Here is an 8,792-nt window from a genome sequence, read left to right on the forward strand (position 1 = left end):
CCGCGCAGTTGCTAAGCACTCAAACTGCATATAATGGCGCACTTTCGTAAGAACTCTATATCCGGTATTGAGGCTTCTAATTGTTTTTATCAGCGAGCAGCAATTCAGTTCGTATCCATTAAGCCCTCTTTTGCTGCTCATTAATATTACAGTGCCTTTGTGTAAGTTCCAGCGCACTACACCGTTATACGCGTGTGAGCGAAGGCCGTACCTAATTCTTCATCGAAAGCTGCAGTGGCTTAGCTCAAGGGAAGCACAAATTAGCCGCTAGAACGTCGGCCATGAAGCGAATGAGCATCCCACCTGTCACGTGGTCTAGCCGGTCGTAGCAGCGGTGGGGAGGAAAGCTTTTTGTTCTCACCGCGCGATTCAAGTGTCCACGTACAAAGAGAGCCAGTTTTGCGCCTTTCGTTTCCTCAAGATCAAGAGAATGTTTACACCGCGAATAAGATGAGATGGTCTAGTTTCCAGTCTAGCCTTATTCGAAGTATATACCATGGTTCTAGAAGTCATTGAGGCCCTCGGCTTCATCTGAAGAAGGGAAAGACGAATAACTGGCTTGCTTGCCCGTGGACACCTGAACCGCGCCGTGAGTGAGTGAGTGAGTGAGTGAGTGAGTGAGTGAGTGAGTGAGTGAGTGAGTGAGTGAGTGAGTGAGTGAGTGAGTGAGCGAGTGAGTGAGTGAGCGAGTGAGTGAGTGAGTGAGTGAGTGAGTGAGTGAGTGAGTGAGTGAGTGAGTGAGTGAGTGAGTGAGTGAGTGAGTGAGTGAGTGAAAAACTTTATTGGCCCCGAGTAATTCTCCCGGCAAAGGTGGGGCCGTCTTGCGAGCTCTGTCGATCAGTTTGAGCAGTTCTTGATGCTTCGAGCAAGACAGCGCAGCTTCGCATTGCTTCATTGTTGGTTTGTTTTTGGAGGCGGCTCTGTTTTTTGACAAGGCCATGCAAGGTGGTAAAGCGTACCCCTTCCCCACAAAGGCCTTAGAGAGCAGTCGGTCGCCTGGAGACAACTGCAGACTAATACATACCCCAATCTGAGTCTACTCAGTAAGATCTATCTAACATATGTCAGTAAATGCCCGCTATGCGGGGAACGCCTAACGCCGTGAGAGAAAAATATAAACCCCGACTACAAGCTCCTTTCCAGCAGGCGTTGGTGTTTCTCTTTTAAGGTGTGGGTGAGGTTTCGACCAGCAAAGTGAGCCTATCATGCTATATTATTTCCTCAAATCCAGAGGAGGCGCTATAACTCTTCAATGACCCTGTTCTAAACTGCGAAGAAGGCTAGAGTGTGAACTACGCTGGGTAGTTTGCTTCGCGCAAGCTGGCTCTGGACTGCGCCCGGGAGAATTTCAAGAGGCAGTCCATGATGCAGAACAACGCCATAAATCAAGCGTGCGTCTCTCGTTGTGCACAGCGCTTTCTTGTTGCGTCCTGCTCTCCACCAGCACGTAGCGCTAGGCCAGTCCAGGCAGCGGCATCCGAGTTATAAGGCGAAATGTGATCAAACTGACCTGCTCCTGTTGGTGTTCGCAGTCATGCTTTCGCTGCGGGTTACCTTAACCTTCCCGTTTTTTTTATTCAAAAATAGGCTTTTTGAGGCATAAAGGAGGGTTTGGCGGCGTAGTAATACCAGTACTGACGGACGTACGTCAGAAAAAAGGTTAATAGTGTTATCTAGTAAGCTGGTTAAGCAATTCCTAATAGTCAGTTTTCTAATACTATAATTAGGGGCCGGGTTGATATTGGAGATTTGGCACGGAACAGATCTGATATAGAAGATCATGCGACACTCGCGCCACCGAGTGACGTGTACGGTACTCGTTCCTAACATCGCTACACTGGCGCGTTTTTCAAATGCCGCATGAGATGGCCTAAATTTGTTGGCCCACAGCACCAAGGACGACAGTGGTTTCGAAATTCTAAAAACTTATATGGGTATTATTAACGGCCAACTACAAATCTCTAATTGCAACCAGGCACCTAGATGTTACAGCTAAATTTTTAATTGTTTGAATCCGACAATGTGGGTATTACTATGCAGCTAAACTATGCTTATGACTAAAAACGATTATCAATAAAGATTATTTATTTATTTGTTATTTATTTAGTACATACTGAAGACCCTTGGCTCCAAGCAGAGGGGAATTAGGATACACGAAAAACATTAATGACCAAATCGAGAACAAGCAACCACGAAATTGCACAATTTTTTATCACATTATGTAGCTGTCAGTAATTCATCGTTCCTGTTCAATACTTTGCAAGGAAAGAGAAAACTTAAGCATATCTGTTCGAGCGTAGTAGGCTGTCAGTGAATCGGGATGCTATGTCATGTGTGGCGTGTTATTGCTCGTGTGACATAAGGCGACTGGTTTATTTCAAGCTTATAGTTAAAAAGGACGGATAGAAATTCAAGCCTCAGCTGTTTTCGGCATGATTCAAGGGTAGGTGTAGAATTTTCCATGATGATTTTAGAGTGGAAGTCCCAGTCTTTCGAATCGATTAAATATAAACCTTAATGTCTTCCTTTGCATTCTTTCGAGACACTTAATATTTGACTTAGTGCAAGGATCCCTTGCAATGCATACGTACTCCAGCTTCTGTCTAACAAATGAATAATAAAAGAGTAATTTTACATCAGGAGGGGCATTTTGGTGTTTGTGTCTGAGGAACCAGAGTTGCAGAGTGCACGAAAAGCGGAAGAACAAATTGTACTGATATGCATGTTCCCCGGTCATGTACGAGCCAAGGTAACACCCAAGTATTTGTGGTTCTTAGTTTCGCCAGTGGTGAAGAATCTTGTGCGCAGGAAAAACTAAGTGAGGTTTTTTTACAATTGATACGGAGAAATGCTGATTTCTCAGCGTTAATATGCATGCCCCATTCGCTGCACCACGTAAGAATGCTGTTGAGATTTTTTTCTAGCACAATATGATCATTAGGACAAGTTACGTCGCTGTACAAAACACAGTCGTCAGCAAACAATGTGACTTGCACATTTTAGTGGCAAAGTGTGCGGGCATTTTCACAGAAAGGTCGATGAGCGCTACCATATCTAGCAATGGGCTTTAAAACTGCTAACATCTGCTTGTGAAACAGAAAGCCACCACACACTATTCCTACATCCCAAAGGCCATCAGCCCGAGGGTTGTGCAGAGTTCCATGGAATTCAACCAAAGTTATGTCATGTAAGTTTAACGTCTTTAACATATTGTCAACCAAGGACACGTAACGGCACAGACACAAAGGCATCAAAACACCTGACACGCGTAAAGTGAGATCAACAGTCTACTTCATTTGGAAAAGACATTGGTGTTAGGAAGTTGTACAGCTTTATGCCAACCTTGGAAAGTAGGAGTAAACAAGTAGTGGTGTGTCCACGGTGTTGATTAAATAACAGAGCAATACAGACGATAAGCCTAGCGACGAGTCAACTATATTTGCTGCAGCCGACCCAGGTTCTCAGTCCATACTAAGAACGCCTGGGTCAAGAACCCGCCACAAAGGAAATTGGCGCACTTTTTTCAATTACGAAGTCGTCCACGGCATTTCAACAAGTCCTCATTACCAATGCCCAAAGAAAAATTGGAATAACCTTTGTTACGACCAGGAGAGTTCTCGGAGACGAAAAACACGGCCTGTTAGACTGCATCACTAAACTTGCGGTACAAGGAAACTCTAATAAACCAAGTGACTCACGTGCTGAGGGCGCTGCAGTCGAAACCGAGCAAGGTCATAATCCTTTTATCGAACATTTAGGGTATTACTTGCGCGGATACTAAAAACAAAAATTCGAAAATGCGTGCGCGGATCCCCTAGTTGAACTCTTAGAAGAACTGTCTAATTTCAAGAGAGGAAGAGAGTATCCCGGCCAGACATGAGCATTCATGATTTTACATTCGTGTTACAAATACTGCACATTATCAAGAGGGTCAGTAATAAGCAGCACCATCTCAGCATACCGGTGGTGGCAAATATGAAGGCTGCCTTTGGTATCCTCTTCTACGAAGTGATAATTCCAGCAAGCTCATCCTGACAAAAGGAAGCTCCCGTTTTAAATGCTCTCCTAGGCTATCAGACCCCGAAAACACGATCTGGCGACAATACTGTAACTTCACTGGAGCGGTAGTAATGAACGGTAGTGAGTAGTGGTTGCTGTGGTTACGCTGGTGGTAACGATGGATAAATAATTTTAAATTCTCTTGAGAGGTAAATCTTCACTATACTGCCTCCCATTTGTTACTGCGTCAGAGCAACCTAAATGCAATTAGCACCTTACAACTTACTTCTTTTGTTAGTTATAAAACTGATCTGCACGGCGACAACTAGTTACCCTATAGATGGACACCATTATTAAAGAAAGCGGATGATTCTTCCATCGCAGATAATATTCTCCGAAAGAAACCAAAAAATGTTTTTTTTTTTCTGTGAAACCGCTGCGCTCTGGCTACTATGATCGAACTTGGAACCGTGGGGGCAGGAGTCGCTCTTAGATGCAAAAATGTTTGACATTTGCTGAACGAACATGGGGATTTAGAAATTAATGGGCCCGTCAGGGATTTGAACCCGGGACCTCTCGCACCCAAAGCGAGAATCATACCCCTAAACCTACGGGCCACATGCGTTGGCGGTTTAAAAACACGTTCTTCCGTAAGATACCGAGAATACCAGTCTAAAGATCTCGTTCGGTTTTATTCCGCACCAGAGAGACATCTCCGTATTCACGAAGCGTTCCGCTACAGCTAGTTAAAATTCCATAGGCGTTGCCTTTGTTTTATAGGACTGTGGTATTCAGGTACCTTTATTTGTTCTTTGCAGGATTGCGCAACCGTTACATCGCACAAGGAATGCCATAAGGATGTGGAGAAAGCAAGGCACACAAGGGCACAAATACAAAGATATTTAAACTGCATGCGTAAGTAAGACGGAGAATACAGCGCGCCTCACTCAGAAGCGACAGAGACATTCGGAGTGAATGCCTGAGAACAACGAGCCTGACAATCTGTGAAAAGAAAACGTGGCCCTCCTCTTGGACGGGCAACGGTGCAAAGAGCGAAAGCGACTGTTCATAAGGAGGGAAGGAACACTCGTGGCTAGAACAAAATGTCGCTACTACAAAACTATATGTATTTCAATAGCTCTGGACAAAAGTTCAGTATGGATGCAAAAAGTAATAAGGAAGACGGCTGTTCGCTTGTTCAGGGGAGTCGACTCTATATTTCAGCGCCACTAGAAAAATAATCCGCCATGTCGTTGCTGTCGTTGCGCTCTGGCGTAAGGATACAGAAGGCGCCGCTCGATCTGCGCCCATTGTTCGCGGCGCACAGCAGAGGAAGGTTAGTGGGAATGAGCAATGCCAAGTGAGGTAATCCGGGCCATGTCTCAGCGTGTGACTTTGTTGGGCACGAGAACCTCGGCATAAAGCTCCTGTGCTATGAGCGGTTGAATTTCAGAATTAGATGAAAATATTGCATCGAGAGGGAGATGAGGAGCGGTAAATTTCAGTTCGTCTATGCTGGCAAAATTACTTGATTAGGCCATTATATGGATTCAATGATTCATCAGCGTTCGGAATACGTCAGGGGCCCCTAAACATGCCAGGCTTAGCTCCACGCGTCTATACCCACTCAGAGCACTCCGCGCGAGGCGTAGTATATAGCATAGGGAGAGACGCATCTCTAGTAGACTTTGTTGTTCGGCTAGATGATACTGTAAATTGAAGTTCATAGTTTTCCAGCTCTGCGATGTTTATGACCTTCTTTTCGTCCTTCTTCTTCCCTTCTTCTTCCCCTCTTTGGCCTTGCGGAGTAGCGCTGGAAAACTACGAACTTAAGACAAGCATCTCCATGTGCCTCGTGCTGGATCGCACTCCTTCTGGCGCTGATTTCACACCGCGAAGAAAAAAGCAGCTGTGGCAGCTGCAGTCTGCTCAAGGACTCGATAGGAAGTCGCAGCAGCCGCGTACTCTGATTGGTGAACCGCAGCCACGACAGCGCTAGCGTATCCAGGCTTTAGACGGGAATGCCTGGAAAGTATCCCTGGAATCGGCTAGAGGTGCAAAGAAAAAGAAAGTTAACGGGCCCGTCCGGGATTTGAACCCGGGACCTCTCGCACCCAAAGCGAGAATCATACCCCTAGACCAACGGGCCGCACTCTGGAGATGTGTATTCAACCCGCATATACAAAGCGCATTGACGTAAGAAATCCAAGATCAGGATTGAGGCTTTTTTTTTTTGGTCTAATTACCTGGTCGAAACTCATTTCATGTCATCAAAGCCGTCTGCTGCTGCCGATTAATAATTTAGAGACTTAGCATCAGTTCTAGCCCACTACACCATCGGTCTTCTTTACACCCTGTGTGTCAACGAAGCCCGACACTAATTTTTAAATATAGTCTCTATGAGGCAAAGAGATGGCTTTTGTGGCATAGTAATATCAGTGTTGACGGAGCTAAGAAAAAAGATGAATCATGTTCACTGGCAAACTGGTTAAGAAATATTTTCAAGTTATCTTTTGAAGTACTGTAATGAGGGCCCTGGTGCACAGAGGCGCTAGAGAAGGTCAAGTGACGCGTAAGCCCTGGAGTCACGTGTACAGGTGACAGTTGCTGAGCGCACTACACCGACGCGCGCTTTTCAAATGGCGCACTAGAAGGTCTAAATTTTTTGAGCCACAGCTCCGAGGGCATCGCGTATTCGAAATTTTAAAAGCCGATAAGGGTATTACTAATGCCCAGCCATAAACCTCTGTACCAGTTGTACCGGTACCCGTTGTTGTACCGGTTTTTGTTTGCGCATGGCTTAAATTTTCTATATATTTGCTGGCTTTGTAGTAAATAAAATCAGACGAAGTTAGCGCACGTCCTGTGTCAGTCTTTCTTGTGTACGTCTTGCTGTAGCGCTATTACCATTTCTGTCTCAAATAATGCGCCATCTAACCCAAATTGACATTCTTCTAAACCATAAACCTGTAGCAGAGTTCAGTATTTCGATTCCGCTAACTCTGTTTTGAAATGCTGATAAACAAATGTTTAGGCCTTAGAAGGCCTACCACTAAAAAATAGTGTCGGCTTCGCTTAAACACCTGCTTTATAGTCCTTTCACAGAGGGGTCGAAGAGTGCCACTATGTTCGGCATTGGGCTGTGGGAAGCAGCCGTCAACATCTTGTGGAACACGAAGCTGTCTCACATTCTTCCCACAGCCCAAAGATCCCCTGCCAGAGGGGCGTAGAAAGTTCTGTAAAACTTCCCGATAGTTATGTGATGCAAAATGCTATTCACATATAGTAGACGACGGACCCAAAACGACATAACTGCAAAGGTAATAAAAAATGATTTCCATCAGGTGAGATGAACATCAAGCTTCATTTGAAAAAAAAGCAGTTGTTCGGACGTTGTGCGGCTTTATCCGAGCCATGTAAGGTAGGAGTAAACAAGTAGAGATAGTGACCATGCTGTTCATTGGATAACAGGCCAAAAAAGAAGATGAACCTGGCTGCGGGCCAACCATATTTCCTCCAGCTGACCCAATTTTTCTGCCCTACAACGAAGGCCCTGGTTAAGAACAAGCCACAAAGGGCAGTGAAGCCCTTTTTACAATTACGAGGCAGTCCACTGCACTTCAGCAGGAGCTCCGCATTAAGGATATGCCAAGAAAAGTTATGGTAGCTGACATAGCTGACATGACACCACCACAGGGTCGCAAGTTGGGATCGCATTGGTAAACTCTACACCGAGACGAATCATCAAATATCTTACTGTCGTGTAGTTACGTTAGGATGAGGTCAGGTTCGTATTAGTGGGATGTGAGCGTGGTACGTGTCGACAGCGGAGTTAAATAATTCTCACTTGTTAAGAATGCTTCTAGCACCACCTAGCAGCATGTATATGCGTGAAGGTAACGCACTTCCCTTCGTGTCATACTATGGGTAATCCCCTGCTTCTTCGCTCACCGAAATTTCGACTGCGTATAGGGGGAGGGGGCTCGCAGTTCCTTAATGCTGTTAGTTTTAGGCCCCTCTCGGAGGATTTGATCCTCGGCGCTTGGCCAGGTAGTTCGAAAACTCTACAGGCAACTCGAGTCCTCCAGCGCTTTCTAAGCGGCACGAGCCTTGACTCGCGTTTGTAATGTTAGCAAGTGTGCCTTGTCTTTTTTCATCTGCCTCCTCCCACCATCGTCATGCCCCATCTTGACCCTTTTTTCTCCTCTTCCCGTTCCCCAGTGTAGAGCAGAAGGCCAGGTATTCATTTTTCCGGCCAACCTCTCTGCCTTTCTCGTATATAAACCCTCTCTATCTCTTGGCTCCCTGATTGACGCGTGGTCTGTGTTGTGGCTTTATAACGAGCTGGGCTGCTTCAGAATAAACAGTTTGCAGTCAGCGCCCGTCCTGTCTTCAGTGTTTCTCTATCTTTCGCATAACGAAAAGCTTTTCCAGCCTTGGGTACAAGTGGAAAACGGTAAAATCTGGTGTCTGCAGGGGACAGAAGCCGCGCAGCTTTCCGTGTTGCTCAATTACAAGGCGCCGGTTATGTCCCTGCACACATCGCCATCTGCCCACGTGTGCAACTCAGCCTTCTTGCTGTCCCAGGCTTTTCGCGCACTGCTGCTGCTGTTGAGGCGCCGGGCCCGGTAGACGGGAGACGAAATCTTTGGCGGCACTAAAAGCAGTGCTGCATTATTTATAAAAGTAATTTCTACAAAAATTCCCAACATCCCGCACTTTTAAGCGTGAAGTTCCCAGACACCCTTAGAGCGTGTGGGGGCAGCGGTTCGATTTAAAATTACTGCTCAAAA

The 8,792-nt window shown here is 45.8% G+C and overlaps 1 non-coding gene across 1 annotated transcript; it reads right to left on the bottom strand.

The window, feature by feature from the left end:
* Positions 1-6,076: 6,076 nt before the first annotated feature.
* TRNAP-UGG (transfer RNA proline (anticodon UGG)) lies at positions 6,077-6,148 on the bottom strand. Its single transcript has one exon. It is a non-coding gene; the product is annotated as a tRNA-Pro (tRNA).
* Positions 6,149-8,792: the final 2,644 nt, after the last annotated feature.

Source organism: Amblyomma mixtum, chromosome 3, assembly GCF_055824585.1.
Source record: "Amblyomma mixtum isolate Tamu chromosome 3, ASM5582458v1, whole genome shotgun sequence".
NCBI classification, from domain to species: Eukaryota; Metazoa; Arthropoda; class Arachnida; order Ixodida; family Ixodidae; genus Amblyomma; species Amblyomma mixtum.